The sequence below is a fragment of the Bos taurus genome, chromosome 6, assembly GCF_002263795.3.
Source record: "Bos taurus isolate L1 Dominette 01449 registration number 42190680 breed Hereford chromosome 6, ARS-UCD2.0, whole genome shotgun sequence".
NCBI classification, from domain to species: Eukaryota; Metazoa; Chordata; class Mammalia; order Artiodactyla; family Bovidae; genus Bos; species Bos taurus.
Window position 1 is genome coordinate 67,401,585 of NC_037333.1, and position 21,227 is coordinate 67,422,811.

The 21,227-nt window shown below is 36.5% G+C and overlaps 1 protein-coding gene across 4 annotated transcripts in view; it reads right to left on the bottom strand.

Moving 5' to 3' along the window:
- Nucleotides 1-21,227, bottom strand: part of FRYL (FRY like transcription coactivator) — a 269,078-nt gene that overhangs the window by 222,193 nt on the left and 25,658 nt on the right. For 3 of the 4 annotated variants that reach the window (XM_024993143.2, XM_024993144.2, XM_059887457.1), the window contains exon 2: nucleotides 2,584-2,759. The gene's annotated coding sequence lies outside the window, so the exon portion shown is untranslated. Of the gene's footprint in view, nucleotides 1-2,576; nucleotides 2,760-21,227 lie in introns of all 4 variants that reach the window. The other variant, XM_059887458.1, reaches the window with a different exon arrangement.

The window sequence follows — 21,227 nt, forward strand, 5'->3', positions numbered from 1 at the left end:
ATCAACAGAAAAATACAAATAAATTTTATGATGCCTAGAATTTTCTTTAAAATAGTATAGGAATGGGAGGGAAGTTGGTGAGAGACAAGACAATTTGGCCATGACATGATAATCACTGAACCTGAGTAATGAATACAAGGGGATTCATTACACTAGTCTGTAACTTTTATATGTCTTAAGTTTTCTATAATAAAAATTATAATAAGATATAACACTTCCTCTTTAGGCACTGAAAAATTCTGAAGTAAAAAAGAACAGGTCAAGAAGTATGCTAGGTTACCCCCAAAAGGCAACTTGACTGTGACAAGGTGTGGGGTCTTCTAAAGACGGGTAAAAAGCCAAGCTTGGAAAGAACTGGTCTAGAGATAAAGTAAATGACTGCCTACTAGATCCAAACTTAGTTATGTGACATTTTCCAACTGCATCAGGCAGCTAGAACTAGGAAATATATATTTGGCAAATTAACTCAGGTTTGTGGTTTGGACAGGGTCTTCAGAATGTTAAAAAGGCAACAGAACATAAGATGCTGCTGCGAATATGATCACGAGGATTGGGTTTTAATTAGAAAAGCAAGAAAATGCCAAGAAACAAGTCATAATAAAGAAAAAGAACAGAGATCGAGTGTTATGATCATGAGAGGAGACTCCAAGGCCTCAGAAGTACAACTAATTGATGATGTGATCTAAGGCAAGAAGTGACAGTCTATGAGACCTTGGGACTCCAGTCCTGGTGAGCTAGTAACGCTGGTTTCTAGTAGGTTTCAGCTACCTGCCAAGCTCACCCTTTCCCAAGCTCATTTTAGAAGGAATCTGTATTTTTTAAAAGGGTCCCAGGATTAGAATCACTGGTATAAGATGCAGTGATCCTGGAAAATATGAAGGTGAAAACAATGGATACTAAACAGGTCAAGGAAACATGATGAGAGTAACTAATAAGATACAAGAGACAGAAAGGGAACAAATGAGTTAAGTGAAGAATTCTAACGGTCAAGACAACAGAAGGATAAGAATGTGAAGAAAAAGAATAAAAGAAAGATATCACAGTCCAAAGACAATGACTAATTGACAGTGGGACCTTATTCTAACCCCACGATTCAAAGAAAGCAGCCTAAAATTATCTCTATCAGATAGGTTGGGAAAGAAAAGGTATCCTCAAAAAAACAAATATCTATCAATTTGTTCATTACAGACATAAAGTGTTGTGTGTATGAAAGCACCAAAAAAGAAACCTTATAAATTATTTAGTTAATTCACTCATTTCATAGATGAGGAAACCAAGGGCTATGAAGACTAATTAACTTGCACTTAAGAACACTATGTAATTAATTATTAGAATTAGAGCTAAGGAGTACCTCATTCTTCACTCAATCTCCTCATCTACCTACATGGTTTCTATTTGGAGACTTACCTCTTTACAGTGCTAAATGTTACCATATATATTTTATTTATAAATAAAAATTTGGTAACTCTTTGTTGACTGACACTCAAAATGAGTCTTCAATATTTTACATCAATAATTTTAATGGTTTCCCATGTCAGCAACTTGTTCTGCTCAATTTTACTCCTCTGCACCCCACCCCAAAACATGTGTTTTGAATAAATCTCAGAGACATTCAAAAAACATATTGGCTAACTAGCACCTATGCTTCCAAAAAAAGGTTAAAAATATGAAAAGGGACACACAGTGCCATGCTATAAAAAGAAGAGGTGGCATTACATACTTCTCTTATCAATTCCATAAATGTGCACATAATTTACAATTATGTCAAGAGGATGCTCTTGACTCAGTGGATTCAAAATACCTAAGTAGGTAGGAAAAGATAGCAATAGGAAGAACTACCTCAGCCTTATAATAAGAAAATATAGAGTACAGACCTAAAGTTGGAATCCATGGCTCTAGCAAAATGAAAACAGAACCAATAACAAATCATAAAATACTAACACAATTCACTTACCATGCAAGTTCTAGTTTGGAGATGAAATTACTCTTATTTTCACAGCTTTTCTACTTCTAACATTTTTATCATTCCATAAAACAATTTTCTTCCCAAATAAAACTAGTTTTAGTAAACCCAGTTTTGAAAGCTCACTTATTGTAATAACCACTAAAAATGGTAATCACCTATAGCAGTAAATATAAGTTTAGATCATTATTTAAAAAACACTTGTAAAAATCTCTAATTATGAAATAAATATAAACTATGATCTTGTGACATCAGTAAGTACCACTTGTACTTCATTCAAAATGAAAATGAAATGATAAAAAAATACCTAATACAGAGCATATAAAAGTGCACACACAAAAAGTTGTTTACATATTTTTGTATTCTTCATAAATACTGCATATTATACTATACCCAGATTATAATATGGAAAAATGTTCTGAAATCTCCAAAAATTAGGTATTATTGTTATTCTTAGATATGATTTTGAAAATTACCACACATACACAAAAGAATAGGTGCTTACCCATGTGTGAAAAGAGAACATGGCACAAAAAAGGGGAAGGTAATTCAAATGAATTAGCTGTTTTACAAATCCCTATTACTCCTTTTTAAAAGCACAAAACATACATACCACTTACCACTTAGAAAGGGTTGCTGAGGCACAGAGTTTGTAGAAAAAACACCAAACATGGAAAGGATCCATCTAGAAGCTTTTTCAATCTGGAGCTTGTACTTTATAGGCACACAAGTGGGCACACTGGTGCAAAACAGTAGTGATTCACCATGTACAATGCAGAATGTGGAATGTTAAAGGCTGAACGACAAAGAAAAAAAGAGAGAAAAGAAACATGGTAGGTTATTAGTTACTAATAACAGCCATGTTTAAAACAATAGTTGTAACACTTGGCAGGTTTCATGTAACATATATCATTATTGAACTTAGTTTTTAGAACTTGAGAATTTAGCCAAGAAGAACTTACTTACTAAAAAATCTCAACTATATAGGGAAAGAATCTCTCTGGAGAGAAAAAAACAAGAAAAGGAGTATTTGTCATTTAAAGGTTCTAAGTTAAATCTTTCATCACCGATAACATTTTTTTAAAGTACATTGTGAATCTCCTCACCATCTAAGCAAAATTACCTATTTCTTGATGATACAAGGGTCATCATCATAACAGTCCTTCCATAGTACTTGAGTATACATACATTATGGGGCAATGACTCTATAGACCTTTTCAAAAGGTACCCTAAGGCACTCCAAGAAATGAGCATTCTCTATTGCTAGATATCTTGTTATCTACAGTATCAAGAATGTACTTATTCTTTGACCCAACAATCCTCCTTCTGGTACATTTCCCTACAGATACAATTCAGTTCAGTTCAGTTCAGTCGCTCAGTCGTGTCCGACTCTTTGCGACCCCATGAATCACAGCACGCCAGGCCTCCCTGTCCATCACCAACTCCTGCAGTTCACCCAAACCCATGTCCATCGAGTTGGTGATGCCATCCAGCTATCTCATCCTCTGTCATCCCCTTCTCCTCCTGCCCCCAATCCCTCCCAGCATCAGAGTCTTTTCCAATGAGTCAACTCTTCACATGAGGTGGCCAAAGTACTGGAGTTTCAGCTTTAGCATCATTCCTTCCAAAGAACACCCAGGACTGATCTCCTTTAGAATGGACTGGTTGGATCTCCTTGCAGTCCATGGGACTCTCAAGAGTCTTCTCCAATACCACAGTTCAAAAGTATCATTCCTACAGATACAATTGCACACTCACAAAATAAAGTGTACAGCAAGATTATTGTGGGATAATCTATAAAAGTGAAACACTGAAAACAACCTAAGAGGATTGGTAAAATCACCTATGATGCATCCACTATAAGGAATATGATGCTAGTATTAAAATGATTAAGGAAGCACTCTGTATTTCCATGGAAACATCATCAGAGAATGTACATATATGTTGTTATAGTCTGTGTTCTTAACAAGGGGAGGGAAAAGGGAAGAAAGAATATCTATTTTTATTGGTTAAATTTTACTAAAAAGTACTGTAAAGAACTATAAGAAATTGCTTAAAAAAAAGAGGCAGGGGACGGGAGAGTCAAGGGGATTGGTTACCAATAAAGGATGGTAAATAAACAGGGATAGAAGCTAAGATTTCAAAGTGTCACTCTGACTTCCAAAACATGTAAATGTTTAAACAAAATAAAATTTAAAACAAGTTCCTCAAAAAAGCTTAATTTTTACTCTTTCATCCCTTTTTTATTAAAACACAAGCTGTTATATGGACAGTATAACAAAGCTACTCTCCTGGAATGTGCATGTGTGCTAAGTGCGTGCTAAGTCGCTTCAGTATGTCTGATTCTTTACTACCCCGTGGACTGTAGCTTGCCAGTCTCCTCTGTCCATGGAATTCTCCATGCAAGAATACTAGAGTGGGTTGCCATTTCCTTCTCCAGAGAATCTTCCCAACCCAGGGATTGAACGTGCATCTATCTCCTGTGGCTTGTGCATTGTAGGTAGCTTCTTTACCACTGAGCCACCAGGGAGGCCCTGGAATGGTGAATGGCAAATTATTTCCTTGTCTTTCAGAGAAACTCTTCTCTTTCCTACTGGGAGTAATTCCACATATATTCAGTGCCTACTATCTACCAGCAATACGTATATCAGTGAACAAACCCGAAAGATGCCTGCTCCAATGACCTTAAAATTCACTGTCACCCATTTACTCATTACTAATGAAGGTACACTAAGAAAGGAATAAGTATACATTTGCTAGAGGAAATGTAAATTTGACAACCATTCTGAAAAGTAAATTTGTCAATACGTAACAAGAATCTTTAATACGTTCATAGCTGTTTACCTAGTAACTCTGTTCCCACGAATGCAAAATGCAGAGAGAATTTTATATACAAATTTTTTTATACTATTTATAAAGAAAAATTTTTTACATTATTTTAAAAGAAATTTTACATTATTTATAAAGAAAAATTCTAAGGAATATAAATGCCTGAAATAGAGAAAATAGTTGGCTAAATTATGGTTTATTCAGCAGATGGAACATTATGCTACAGTTAACCTAGAAGTAATTTCTAGTTAAACATGTTAGATTAACCGCAAATATTTATCCCTATTCCATGTCTGGCTCCTCTGAAATAATTGTAAAATTTTTTAAAGTAATAAGAAATAAGAACACAAAAGCCAGAGAGAACAGAATAGACATTCTTTGATAGGATAAAATTAAAATACAATTTCAAAAAAAGGGGGGCAGAATGATGTTAAACAACAATTTTAAAAAAAGGGGCAGGACTCAAAATTATATATAATTTTATCCATTTTTTAAAAATTACATTGAAACAGAGATAAATAACTTAATATTATTTCTAAATAGTGATTTTAAATAAATGATGTTTTTATCTTTTATGCTTTTCTGTATTTTCCAAAATATCTACAAAGGGCATTTATTACTGTTATAGTTAGAAAAATATAATCTTTTTAAAACATATATATAACATATATATGGCCTAAGAAGGCCATAATCAAAACAAAGATAACAAGTGTTGGCAAGTGTATGGCTAGAACCCCCTTTACACACTGCTGGTAGGAAGATAAAATAGTACAGCCACTTTGGAAAACAGTCTGGCAGTTCCTCAAAAATAAAATATGTCCTAACCATTCCACTCCCAGGTATACAGCAAAAGAAATTAAAACATACATCCATGCAAAAATATGTGTACAAGTGTTCACAATATCATTATCTGTGATAACCCTATACTACAGAAACTGTCATAATAGCATTATTTGTATTACAGTCAAAAGGCAGAAACAATACAAATGTCATCAACTGATGAATGGATAAATAAAATGTGGTGTATCCATCCAGTGGAGTGTGCCATAAAAAATACTGGTACATGCTACAACATAGATGAATCTGAAACAATTAGGCTAAGTGAAAGAAGCCAGTCACAAAAGGCTACACATTACATTATTCCATTTTATGAACAGACAAATCTATCAATATATAGAGAAAAGACAGATTAGTGGTTGACTCTGGACAGGGAGGAGATGGGGAGGTAATGGATACAGGATTTCTTTTAGGGGATGATGAAGATATTCTAAAATCAATTGTGGTTGTGGCTGCACAAGTCTGTCAATACACACAAACCTCAAATTGTACACTATAAACTGGTGACTTGCATGGTATGTGAATTATATCTCAATAAAGCTATTATATTAAAAAAATATACACAGCCTATCACTTCTTCACCACTCAACAATATTTCACATATTATTCCTTATCACCTTGCAACACTATATAACAGGAAAAGCATTAGATTCAAGATAAAACCAGATTCTCATCAGTCCTAAAACCACTGATAAACCATAACTCCCAAGTTTCCATTTCCTTTTGTGGGGAATGCTCCCAAGTTTCCATTTCCTTTTGTGGGGAATGAGGAGTCCTTTTAGGTATAGCACCTCATTTTTCTCCCAACGACTGAAGTGCATTCCTACCAAGAGTAAGTTATCTTGTATTTGTCCAAAATTCGCCTTGCCAATATATCTTAGTTAAATTTTATATCAAAAGTATATTGATTTAAGAAGAAGAAAAAAAAAATTTTATATCAAAAGTATGAGTGCAAAAAGAAAATGTTTTGTTTCTGAAACTTAAGCCGAACAATTTGAAAAAGGCAAGTCACTTTTAAAATATCCTAAAGAGAAGGCCTCAGCTCTACATCAAAAAACTGATAATATCTGAGCATTTATACACTTGACTATAAAACATTTAAGGCACGTACCTTCCCTATGATTCTTCATCCCTATGTAACACGATCCCAAATACTAGTTGATTATACAATCAATATTGTATAGAAGACTGTATTGCATGTAATTTATTTGTATAAAAGACTAACAGAAGTACACTATTATTACTAGTATTCTATCTCACACTCTAAAGACTGATGGTTGACCCTCCTGAGTTGTCTCTTAGAAAGGCTGAAACTTTTCTATTCTTCAAGTCTCAGGACCACCACAGTCCTGTACTCTCTACAGATATCTTCATCTCTCAAACTGAAAGAAGATGCCCAACGTAAACTTATCAAATTCAGTTCAAGGCTGCTAAAGTACCTCTTCCTGTGCTCTTGGGCCCTCCGAACCCTCTCTTTTTAAAGCAAAACCTATATCTGACCTGTATATTCAGATGACCATTAAGGGGGAAAAAAATCTTACATTCATGCACCACAGACTTCTCTTTATTTCCTCTTACTACAATCTGGGCCTCTACGTCTTCAAGTCTCAACTCATCAACTCAGCCATTTACCCTCTGACCCCAACCACTGCAATACTAAAATACCCTTTTGTCAAAAGGACTCCACAAAGCTTCTCACCTGCCCTCTCTCACTATTCTGATGCACCTCAGATACTGCTCCCGAGTGCATCTTTCAAATTGTATGACTCTGATCACAAAGCTCCCTGACTCGGTAATTCAGTGGTACTCCCAATGCCTACAGAATAAAGTCCAGAAATCCCTTAGCCTCACAGTCGAGGTTCTAATGGAAGAGAACAAAGCGCTAGCCCATCTCCCTAATGTTCTCTAGAACTCTGCTCTGTGCAAACACATGCCATTCCTTCCTACGCCCAGATCTTCCTTCCATCTGGAATGCCCTCCCTTTGCCTCTATGCATTAAAGTCCTCTAAAGTCATTTTTTATTTATTTATTTATTTTTTCTAAAGTTGTTTTTAAAGTAGAAAATCACTTTTTAAATCACAGGACTGGGTTTCTCAACCATAAGAGCTTCAAGGACTTTTTATAAGGGTTATAAATGTTAGAAGTATTATAAGTGTTGCAATGTGTAAATTTAGAAAAAGAGCCAACATATAGCACATAATGTTGTTACTGTTATCCATTCAACATAATGAGGGTTCAAAACATATTTTTTAATTGACATGCAAAACAAAGAAGTCTTTTCCAATCATACTATAAACTTTGCTCTCAAAGCAACAGTTTAAGATCTGATACCTCTGGAAGTTAAGATGATGAAAATTTCTGATAATCAAAACTTCAGTTTCTGGGAATCTCACACAGATTTATGATGTATGAACAGCAACCTACTATTTCATGATTTAGTCAAGAACAACTTGATTTATAATCACTTCACCATATATATGTCATGTTGCTGTACACCTTAATCAGTGTTGCATGTCAATTATACCTAAATAAAATGGAAAGAAAAATTTTTTAATATATTTTAACTAATAAAATTTAACATTTAACCAAAAATGGGCGGTGAGGGCAAGCCTTATCAACATAAAGTAGTTTCATCATTTACTTTTTTAAAAAGTAAGGTACATACAATTTACCATCTTAACCACTTTAAGCATACACTTCTGTGGTACCAAGTACATCCATACTGTTGTACAAAGACCACCACCATCCATCTCCAGAAATCTTTTTATCTTTCAAAACTGAAACTCTGTATTCACTAGACAATAACTTCTCTTCCGCTCCCCGCTCCCCGCTCCCAGGCCCTGGCAACAAGCACTCTACTCTCTGTTTCTACGAATTTGACTACTCTAGATATCTTATTTAAGTGGAATCATACCGTATTTGTCCTTTTGTCACTGGCTTATTTCACTAAACACGAGGCCTCTTTGAGGTTCATTTGTGTTATCATTTACTTTTTCAACAAGAACTCCAAAACCACATAAAGGACATGGTTTAAACATTTTCTAGTTTAAACTCATAGTTTTAGCATACTCTGTATTATATGACACTGGACTGCAGATCTGGCTGACTCAAATTACAGAAAGAAAGGGAAAGTAGAATAACACGTACTCAACAATCTGGTATGATACCAGGTATCAAACTAGGTGCATGTCACACAATGAAATCCACGCAACTCTAAACAGATAGGTTATTACTATTCTCAGTTGGTAAATGATAAAAAGGTGATTCAGAGGACCTCCCATGTCGCTGCCCTATCTCCATTTTGTTTTATCATTCCATTTATCACTATCTGACATATAAACATATGTACATACATTTTATTTCCTTATGTGCAACTTATATGTAGGCAAAAAATAAGTTGAGAATCACATTTATTCACCAACGTTATATCTATAATACAATGCCGCTTAGAAGCTGAACATTTTATAATCTCTAGGTTTTCTGAGATGCTTGTCCATAGGTACATTTCTTAGATACTCAAAAGTTGAGAGATTTTATTATTGCCAAAGATATGGGTTTTGGGTTTTGTTTTTTTTTGTTTTTTTGAGTAGGTATGAGAGGTGGGGGGTATTGGAAGACAGAAGTAGGGAATAAAATTCCAAGTAAAAAATCCAAGGGTCCAAGAAGGCTGGTCTCCAGTAAGCCCAGATCTGCTATTATAACATCCTCATCTTCTATAAATTTTGTTTTTTTAAATCAAACTTCACCCGAGGACTTTTCTACCAAGCAAGAATTTACAATACGAGGAGAGACACTAGGTTGTGATGGATGGTCTAGTTACCCTTGAATATACTGTCACTATAATATTAACCATATTTACATTACACTACAGATTTCCTTTTTCTGTTTCAGAGTGAAAAATATTCCCACCACCCTGTATTGCTACATTTTCTTCCTTAAAATTGGTTAAAATTTTTCATCACATTTCAAGAAATTAAGAACTAGACACCTAACTTCTAAATTTCATAAACTGTATTTTTTCATAATCTAAATGAGAATATCTTCACAATAAGAAGAATTTTAAATGTTCTTTAGAGAAATCAAAAAATGTTAAGGGGTCCCACTAAATAAATTCCCACTTGCGACAAAAGTCTACATTTCCCATTAGTTTACTGTTTTCAAAAAATAAATTTCTTTTCATCACAGTTTGAATGTTACTTACAAAAGAAGTACTGTATTCACAAAATAATTTTATCTTCACTGATGTAACAAGAAGTCAGTGGTTTCCTTTTTGTGGTAAACAATGGGCCTTGGGAAACATGTTCTCTGGTAAATGTCTTTCACATATTTTTAAATACACAATTGGTTCCACTTCCTAATAATCACCATTTACCAGAAATGCAAAAGATAGAAATCTATCAAGATACACAATAAGACTAAGCAAGCCAAAAAAGAAGAAAGCAAAAGAAAATTACAAATGTTCTCTGAAGAGGGTGGGGTCGAGAAAACTTCTAACCCAACCCCAACCAGCTGTGGATTGCTTTTTAAAATGGAGAATATCAACGTAAGGTGACAAAAATCTTACATGTTTTCTCTCCATTCCTTAGGGATCAGGCCCATCAGTATCAAACATACCATAAGGATCACTCAACTTAAAAAGAATAAAAGGGGGTAAGCCCTCCTTGACCACAAAACTTTCCCTGTCAGTATGGCCCTGTTAATCTGTTCCCATTTATAATTAACATCTTCCAGACAATTCTCTCTAGTCAGCATTTCAGCACCTCACAATTCCATTCCCTCCCATCTTCTATGCACAGGACTGCTGCCAGTGTCACTGATGACCTCTGCTGCTGCTAAGTCACTTCAGTCATGTCCGACTCTGTGTGACCCCATAGATGGCAGCCCACTAGGCTCCCCCGTCCCTGGGATTCTCCAGGCAAGAACACTGGAGTGGGTTGCCCTTTCCTTCTCCAATGCATGAAAGTGAAAAGTGAAAGTGAAGTAGCTCAGCCGTGTCGGACTCTTAGCGACCCCATGGACTGCAGCCTACCAGGCTCCTCCATCCATGGGATTTTCCAGGCAAGAGTACTGGAGTGGGGTGCCGTCGCCTTCTCCGACTGATGATCTCTACCCCTCATGAAATCCAAAGGTCAACAATCAGGACTCATCATGGCTGACTCGCCAGCAGCATTTCTCTCCCTCGTTGTTGAAAACCTTCACTTGGATGGCAAGATGCCACACTTCCTGGTTCTCTCCTTTTCCTCAGGAGTTGCTCCTCCTCTGCCTGTTTCCTAACTCAAAATGTTAGAAAGCCCAGGGCCAGTCTATCCCCTTTTCTCCACTGACATTTACCTCTAGATCTTATCCAGGCTAAAGGCCTTAAATTCAAACCTGGAACTTGTCAGCATATAGATGGTATCTCTGGCCCAGACCTCTCTATTGAGCACTAACCTTGCAAATTCAAAGACCTGTCTGTTCATCTAATAGGATGTCAAACACAACTCTTAACACCGTGTCCTAAATCTTTGCCTACTCCCTGCACTGCACCTCAGTAAATAATGCCACCATTCTTCTAGCTGCTCAGCCCAGAAATCTGGCAGTCACTTTTATTCTTTTCTTTACCTCACACCCTCACATCTAATCCATCAACAAGTTGTGTCAACCCTACTTTCAAAATGCTGGATGTTTTAAATCTGACCACTTCTTTCCCACCCACTGCAAACTCCTAGTCACAGCCATCATCATTTCTGGCCCACACAATTCAAGGAGCCTCTTAACTGGTACCCATGAATCTGCTTACCCCTTAATTCTCCACATAGTCACTAGATTTTTTTTTTTTTTTTTTTGCCACATCACACCATGGAGCTTGCAGGATCTGTTCCCCAACCAGGGATTGAGCCTGGACCAAGCAGTGAAAGCATCGAATCCTAACCACTGGACCACCAATGAGCTCCCAAAGTGATCTTTTTAGACTATAAATTTATTCACTCCACTTGTGCTCAAAAATTTCCACTTGTTTTCCATCAAATGTAAAAAATATCTGTGGTCTCCCTAAAGTTTCCTTTCCTCTATGCTAGCTACACCAGCTCTCCTGCTATTCTTCAAATTCAAGAAGCTTACTCCCACATCAGGGTCTGTGTACTTGCTAATCCCTTCGCTGGGAAAGTGCCTTCCTTTGAGTATGCCTTGTTCTTGCCCTTCAGAAGACTGCAAATGCCACCTCCTGCAAAGAGCCCATCCCCATCACCCTATCAGAAATAACCCACACCTGTGCATGTGTGCTTAGTCGCTCAATTGTGTCTGACTCTTTGAGACTCTTTGCACTGTAGCCCACCAGGCTCCTCTGTGTAAGAATACTGGAGCAGTTGTCATTTCCTCCTCCAGGGGATCTTCCCAACCCAGGGATTGAACCTGAATCTCCTGTGTCTGCTGTACTGCAGATGGGTTCTTTACCTGCTGAACTACTGGGGAAGCCCAACCAACACTCACCACACTCTAAACAGACTTAATTTCTCATCATAGAGCCTATCATCTAATATCTGTTTAATGTTTGCCTACCCGACTAAAAAGGAAGTTTCAGGAGGGCAGAGGCTATCATTTGTAATCCCCAGTATCATCATCTCCTAGTTCACAGGTATACAATAAAAATTTATTAAATAAATGATGGCAAATATATGATATGCACTAACAAAAACAAAACAAGAACCAATATATAGACTTTCAAACATTTTATTGAACAAAGTGACTATTAACCACTTTATAAGGTTCTCTTTTACAACCTTTAGAGGAGCTAAGGGAAGCAGAGAATGAGAGAAGAAAAGAAGTGAACTTTCTTGTCTTCAGCACATAAATCCAATATATTTGCATACCCTACCTTATATACATTTTCAGATGGAACCTAATGTCTCCAGAAAATAGCAAGTTTTAAACTGTTTCTTTTCTTCTTATTAAATACCTGAAGCAACCTGCATCCAAACAATCAGCTTAAAAGGAGGAACAATACTTAGAGGATAACCTAGGAATACATATTTGACTAGACCCCTGTTCCAATAATCTCTAAGATAATTTAGTCAACATAAAAAGGAAAACTTCAGCAAGAGACAGGAAATTAAAAAGGGGTATTGCCCCCACCCCTGAAATTTTGAGCCTCCACAAAGATATTTTAAAGTAAGAAAAATGGGAAAGGAGAAGCAATGTGTCATTGATGGGCTGTATCCTCAAAGCTAGCTTACAAGTCTACTCCACTGAGGTGCACATCAGAGGCCGATGCTCAGTCCCTCCCACCATCAAATTCATGCGGCTAGATACTAACTGCAACCTTCAACAGACTCTGACTATCCTTTAAGAGAAGAAAACAGAATAAAATCTCATGCCAGGCTGTGAGCCTGTACTATTTATCAACATAGAATAGGGTGTACACAGAACAATCACCAGTCTGAAGAAGAGAATTGGCAGATATAGAACTGATCAAACGTTCGGACAAAGATAATGACCTTGGCAGAATTCTAAACAAAGAGGTAAGAAGTGAAGCCATTTGATTTTCTAAGATATTCACTGTTTTGGGGGCATGGAGTGGCAGTCAAGCAGACATTCTACAAAGGTATATCTACAATCAGGTTTAGGGACTTGAGGAGACTCCTCTCAAAAAACAACAAAACATTCCATAAGAATAACAAAGATACAAGGAATATTAACAATACCCACTTCCCCTTTCCTTCAAGGCTTTCCTTCTCCCTCTTGAAGCCAGGCATGGTCATGTGATTTATGTTGGCCAATGAAATGTGAGTAGAATTGATAAATAAACTTCCAATGGAAGTATTTAACTGTTGACTCTAGGTTCCAAACCTCTCTTTCCCATTGTCTCTGTAATTATAGAGGGAGCTATTGATATGAAAGTACAACGCCAAACCTATAGAGAGAAGATACTTGCCCCAAATGCATGGACTTGAATGAGAAAGTCTTGCATTTTGGGCACAAATAATTTGAGGATTGTTTTCACTGTAGCATAAGCTAACTTCACTTGATTATTTTAAAATTCTAATAAATTAAAATTCGGCGAATCCAGAAAATCAGACAAGGGAAAATATTTCAGAGACAAAAAAACATACACACATGACAGCATAATGAGAAACAGTTTATAACCATCCATAGAAATAGAGGACTTTAGTAGAATCTCTCTCCAAAATAATTTCATCTTAATTTAAAAAATTTTAAGAATAGTCGGCTATCTCTGAAAGGATGCACAAGAAACTGATAATACTGGTTGCATCCAGGAAAGGAAACTAAAGTAATAGAAAAAGTAAGGAGAGACTTCCAGTTTTCATTCTGGCATGAAAGACATCACTTCATCTTTTAAAAAAGGTAAAAAGATAAACAAACTGAAAAAGCAACAACTCTTAGATTCATAACCACTAGTCCCAAACTTGGATGTAGGCAGATGCAGAGAATCACAACTTCTGAGAACAAAACCCAGGAGCAGATGCTTTCACGGGAGCCAATGGCAGGGTAAGAAAACCTGAACTGTAATTGATAAATTGAGAGGTACAGCGTGGGCAACTGTGAGTGTTAAAAACTCCAAGGGGACCAATACCAGGGGGAACCCCATACTTGTGTGAGTTTATCTCCAAGAGCCCCACTTGATTCTAATGTGTTTGTGTGCCCAGCCATGTCCGACTCTTTGTGACCCCATGGGCTGTAGCCCTCCGGACTCCTCTGTCCGTGGGATTTCCCCCAGCCAAGATACTGAATAGATTGCCATTTCCTCCTCCAGGGGATCTTCCCAACCCAGGGATCAAACCCGAGTCTCTTGTGCCTCCTGCCTTAGCAGGCGGATTCTTTACCACTGAGTCACCTGGAAAGCCCCCTAGTTCTAATTGTGAATATCAAAGAAAAATCTCCTCAGGTTTCTGGCAGGGGGAAGGGGTAAATATTTTGAAATACTCCAAAGTATTCTGTTCTCCTTGACAAAGTTTGCCCTCAGGAGAAACTAAGAAACTATTACCTAGAACCTAACTGATGTAGGAGAAGGGAAATACCCAACGCCAGCTCCCTCTGGCCATCCTGCACCACCACCTAAGGTGGGAGAAAAAACTGAGAAGCACTTGTGAAGTTCACAGTCTGGAGGAATAGGTTGACTAAAAGGCTGCAATCTAATCATGGGGTCTTAACACACCTCCCCTCCTTCCACATCTCAACACGACATTACTGAAGAAGGCCTATTTAAGTCAGTCTCTTTTACTTTAAGTAAAAGTTCTTAAGTGCTTTTGAGAACAAAACCCATGAGCAGACGCTTCCATGGGAGCCAACGCCAGGGTAAGAAAACCTGAACTGTAACTGACAAATTGAGAGGCTCTGCGTGGACAACTATAAGTGTTAAAAAGTCCAAGGGGACCAGTACTAGGGGGGATCCCCATACCTGTGTGAGTTTATCTCCAAGAGCCCCACCTGATTCTGTGAGTGTGTGTGTGTGCTCAGTTCTGTAAGCCCATGCCCAACTATCAAGAAAATATTACAAGGCATACTAAAAGGAAAACAAAGCAGAAAATGAAAAGACGAAGTAAGCATCATAACCAAATTCATATATGGCAGGATGTTGGAGTTTCCAGTCTGGGAATTCAAAACAACTAATTAATATGCTAATAGCTTTAGTGGATAGAGTAGAAAGCAGGCAAGAAAAGATGCACAATATAAATAGAGAGATGGAAATTCTAAGAATCAAAAAGAAACATTAGTGATCAAAAACATTGTAACTGAAATTGTAATGGAAATAAAGAGAAGCACTGATGGATTAAGGAAAAACTTATGTGAGCTTGAGGATGGACAGGGAGGCCTGGTGTGCTGCGATTCATGGGGTCACAAAGAATCGGACACAACTGAGCGACTGAACTGAACTGAGGATATATCACAGAAACCTGCAAAGAAATAGAATACTGAAAAGCAAAGAGAAAAAACACTGAATAAAATAAAACAGAATATTCAAGAGCTGTGTGACAACTACAAAGGATCTAACATACATGTAATAAGAACAGGAGAAGAAAGAGAGAAAGAAACAGAAGAAATATTTGAAACAATAATGACTGAGAATTTCCCCAAATTAATATCAGATACCAAAACCACAGGTCCAGGAAGGTCAGAAAACACCAAGCAGAAAATACAAAAAGGAAAAAAGAAACCCAAACCTACCACACCCAGGATATATCATGTTCAAAATCAAAGATAAATTTTAAAAATCCTGAAAGAAGCCAGAGGAAAAAGTAAACATTACCTATAGAGGAACAAAGAATCAAAACCACCTTCTTTTGAGAAACCATGCAAGCAAGAAGAGAGTGGAATGATATATTTCAAATGTTGACAGAAAAACAAACAGACCTAGAATTCGGTACCCTCAAAGTCACCCTTCAAAAGAGAAAGAGAATAAAGACTTTCTCAAACAAAAGTTGAGAAAATTTGTTGCCTTCCAAAAAATATTAAAAGAAGTTCCTTAGAAGGAAGGAAAATGATATAGGTCATAAACTCAGAGCTACACTAAGAAAGGAAGAATATCAAAGAAAGAATAAGAATGTAAAATATAAACTTTTCCTATTTTTAGTCATAACTCATCTAATAGACAACAATTTGCTGAAAATAATAATAGCAACAATGGATTCAATTATGTATGTCTAGAAGTGAAATGAAGGACAGCACTGATATAGGGAAGAAAGGGAAGAATTAGAATTATTTTACTATAAGTTATTCTCTCTACTCATGAACCAGTATAGTGTTATTTGAAAGTAGATTTGGATTAGTTGTAAATATATACTGGAAAACATAGAGAAATGACTAAAAACAGTTTAAAAAGAAGTATAATTGATATGCTAACAAAGGTGAGAAAAGAGAATTGGATTAAATACTCAAAACCATAAAAGGCAGAAAAAGGCTTAAAGGAAAAGAAAAGAAAAAAGAACAAGGGTAACAAATGGAAAACAAATATGAAAGAAATTAATCCAATTGTATCAACAATCACTTTGAACATCAATGGTCTAAATGACTTGATTAAAAGACAGATTATTAAAGTGGATTGAAAACCAAGACCCAACTATATTATCTACCAGAAACCCACTTTAAATATAAAAACACAGATTAAAAGTAAATGGATGGAGAAAGATATACCATGCTAAAACTAGTAAAAGACAGACTGTCTGTGTTAGTCGCTCAGTTGTGTCCAACTCTGTGACCTTCACTCAGTTGTACCTAACTCTTTAGGATTGTAGCTCACCAGGCTCTTCTGTCCATGGAATTCTCTAGGCAAGAATACTGGAGGGGGTAGCCATTCTCTTCTCCAGGGGATCTTCCCAACTGATGGATCAAAGCTAGAGACAGATTCTTTACTGTCTGAGCCACCAGGGAAGCCCTAATAAAAGACAGATTAGCTATTCTAATTTCATACAGAGCAGACTTAAAAGCAAAGAAAGTTATGAGCGATATAGACGGGACTGTGCGTGCATGCCTACAGTCAGGACTCTTTGCCACCCTCTGACTGTAGTCTGCCAGGCTCCTCTGTCCATGGGATTATTCCAGCAAGAATACTAGAGTGGATTGCTATTTCCTCTTCCAGGGGGATCTTCTCAATCCAGGGATTAAACCCACAGCTCCTGCAGCTCCTGCATGGGCAGGCAGACTCTTTACCACTGAGCCACCTGGGAAGCCCATATATGGGATTACAGAATGATAAAGGGGTCAGTTCTCCACAAAGACATAACAGTCTTCAATGTATATCTACCTGAAGCAAAAACTGAGAAATAGATGAACCCACTATTATAGCTGGAGACTTCAATACCCCTCTGTCAGAAATAAACAGGCACAGCAGTCAGAAAATCAATAAGGACATAGAACTCAACAACACTGTCAATCAACTGGTTATAACCGACCTCTGCAGACTACTTCAACAACTGCAGGATGCATATTCTTCTCAGGCTCGAAGATAATATTCACCAACAAATTTAAAAGAAATCACAACATCTACTCTCAGACTGCAGTGAAATTAAGCTAGAAATCAATGACAAAGATAATAAGAAAAATCTCAAATCACATGGAGGTAAAACAACACACAGCTAAATAACGCAAGTCAAAGAAGAAATCTCAAAAAAATTTTTTTTCATATTTTGACTAAATGAAAATGAAAATACAATTACCAAAATTTGTGGAAAATAACAAAAAAAATCCATAGAAGGGAATTTATACTAAGAACATTGAATGCATATATTAGAAAAAGAAATCTTAAAATCAATAAACCAAGTTTCCATTTCTAAAAAGTAGAAAGAGCAACTAAGTGCCAAGAGAAGAAAAATAATAATAAATTAGGGCAGAAATCAATTAAATTAAAGCAAAATTAGCAGAAAAAAATTAATAAAACCACAAGCTGATTCTTTGAAAAAAAATTTAGTAAAACTGACAAATCTCTAGCCAGACTGACTAAGGGAAAAAAAAAACAGATACAAATTGCTAATAATAGAAATGAAAATGGACATCACTACAGATCCTATGAATATGTGAAAGAATGAATAAATACTATGAGCAACTCTATGTCCACAAATCTGATAACCTAAATGAAATGGAACAATTCTTTGAAAGACACAATCTGCAAAAATTCTCACAAGAAGAAATAGACAATTTGACTAGGCCTGTTTTTATTAAAGAAATTGAATCAATAATAACATTCCAACACAGAAAGTACCAGGCCCCTTACAAAAATTAACTTAAAATGTAAATGCAAAACTATAAAATTCTTCATAAATAACATTAGTAGAAAACCTTAATGACCTTGGGTATGGCAATAATGTTTTAGATATGACACCAAAAGCACAATCAATGAAAGAAATGGTAAGGATATTGATAAGCTGGACATTATTAACATTAAAAACTTCTGCTCTGCAAGACACTATCAAGAGAATAAGAAAATAACTACTGACTGAGAGAAAATATTTGCCAAATACACACCTAATAAAGGGCTGCTGGGGAAAAAAACAAAAACAAAGAGCTCTTAAAATTCAATACAAAAATGACACAATTTAAAAATGGGCCAAGAACCTTAACAGACATCTCGCCAAAAAAGATATTCAGATAGCAAATAAGCATAGAAAGAGATACGTCACAGAATATTTCATCAGGGAAATGAAAATTTAAACAATGAGATATCACTGCATTGTCTATGAGAATGGCTACTTTCAAAATAATGATAATACCAAATGCTATAGAGAACGTGGAACAACAGGAATTCTGATATACTGTTGGTAAAACGTAAAATAGTATAGTCACTTTAGAAAAGTTTGACAGTTTCTTACAAAACTAAACATACTCTTACAACTCAGCAACTGTGCTCTTTGGAATTCACCCAAGTTGAAACCATGTCCATGCAAAACCTGCATATGGATGTTTACAACAGCTTTATTCATAATTGCCAATCAAGATTTCCTCCAGTAGGTGAATGGATAAACTCTGCTATGTCCAAATAATGGAATATTATTCAGCACTAAAAAGAAATGAGCTATCAAGTCACAGGAGGACATGGAGGAATCTTAAATGCATAATGTTAAGTAAAGGAAGCTAATCTGCAAAAGCTACATACTGACATTCTGGAAAAGGCAAAACTATGGTGACAGTAAAAAGATCAGTGGTGGCCTGGGAGGGAGTCGGGGGATGGACAGGCAGAGCACAGAGGATTTTAGGGCAGGAAAAATATTCTATATGATACTATAATGGTGGATATATATCAGTACACACCTGTCTATACAACACCAGAAGTTAGCCATAATGTAAACGATGGACTCTGGGTGATTATGATGTTCAATGGAGGTTCATCAAATGTAAGAAATACACCACCCTGAAGGGGGATGTTGTTAACAGCAGAGGCTATGCATGAATGGAAGAAGGATTATATGGGAAATCTCTGTGCTTTCCTCTTAATTTGCTTGTGAACCTAAAACTGCTCTCTGAAAAGGAAGTCTTTATAAAAAATAAACTCTATTAAAACGGTTTTTAGTTTAAAAAACAAATCTTGCCTTTTGTGATCTGACTCTAATTTCAATTATTTCTACAAATCTTAAAAATCAGGTTTCAGCTTAAGTTGCCATTAAAACAAAATTTGTTTAGAAATGTTTAAATAACACATGCATTGCTATATCAAAGGCAATGCCCCACGATTCTCACTTACAAGAAACCAGTCTCCCTATTAAAATTAACTTTTGAAAAGAAAATTCAATGTTTTATCAAATATTTGGATCTTGCAAAATGATTTTACACAAAAAGAAAAACGAGACATTTTCAGAAACTGGTTTTACATGATCTGTGATATAAATCAATTTACAATGCAATAAGTTGTATAAAAATTATAAAGTATGTGCTTATAGGCATTTTTCAAGTGAGATGTTCATAGTTTTCATTAGATTCTCAAAGGGAGCCATCACTTAGATAAGAGGGATGGTATGGGGAAGGAGGTGGGAGGGGGGCTCAGGATGGGGAACACGTGTACACCTGTGGCAGATGCATGCTGATGTACAGCAAAACCAATATTTGATTTAGGTCATACCTGAATGGTCTAGTGGTTTTCCCTACTTTCTTCAATTTAAGTCTGAATTTGGTAATAAGGAGTTCATGATCTGAGCCACAGTCAGCTCCTGGTCTTGTTTTTGCTGACTGTATAGAGCTTCTCCATCTTTGGCTGGAAAGAATATAATCAATCTGATTTCAGTGTTGACCATCTGGTGATGTCCATGTGTAGAGTCTTCTCTTGTGTTGTTGGAAGAGGGTGCTTGCTATGACCAGTGCATTTTCTTGGCAAAACTCTATTAGTCTTTGCCCTACTTCATTCCATATTCCAAGGCCAAATTTGCCTGTCACTCCAGGTGTTTCTTGACTTCCTACTTTTGCATTCCAGTCCCCTATAATGAAAAGGACATCTTTTTTGGGTGTTAGTTCTCAAAGGTCTTGTAGGTCTTCATAGAACCGTTCAACTTCAGCTTCTTCAGCATTACTGGTAGGGGCACAGACTTGGATTACTGTGATACTGAATGGTTTGCCTTGGAAACAAACAGAGATTATTCTGTCATTTTTGAGATTGCATCCAAGTACTGCATCACGGACTCTTTTGTTGACCATGATGGCTACTCCATTTCTTCTGAGGGATTCCTGACTGCAGTAGTAGATATAATGGTCATCTGAGTTAAATTCACCCATTCCAGTCCGTTTTAGTTCGCTGATTCCTAGAATGTCGACATTCACTCTTGCCATCTCTTGTTTGACCACTTCCAATTTGCCTTGATTCATGGACCTGACATTCCAGGTTCCTATGCAATATTGCTCTTTACAGCATCAGACCTTGCTTCTATCACCAGTCACATCCACAGCTGGGTATTGCAAAATCACTGCAGATGGTGACTGCAGCCATGAAATTAAAAGATGCTTACTCCTTGGAAGGAAAGTTATGTCCACCCTAGATAGCATATTCAAAAGCAGAGACATTACTTTGCCAACAAAGGTCCGTCTAGTCAAGGCTATGGTTTTTCCCGTGGTCATATATGGATGTGAGAGTTGGACTGTGAAGAAGGCTGAGCGCCGAAGAATTGATGCTTTTGAACTGTGGTTT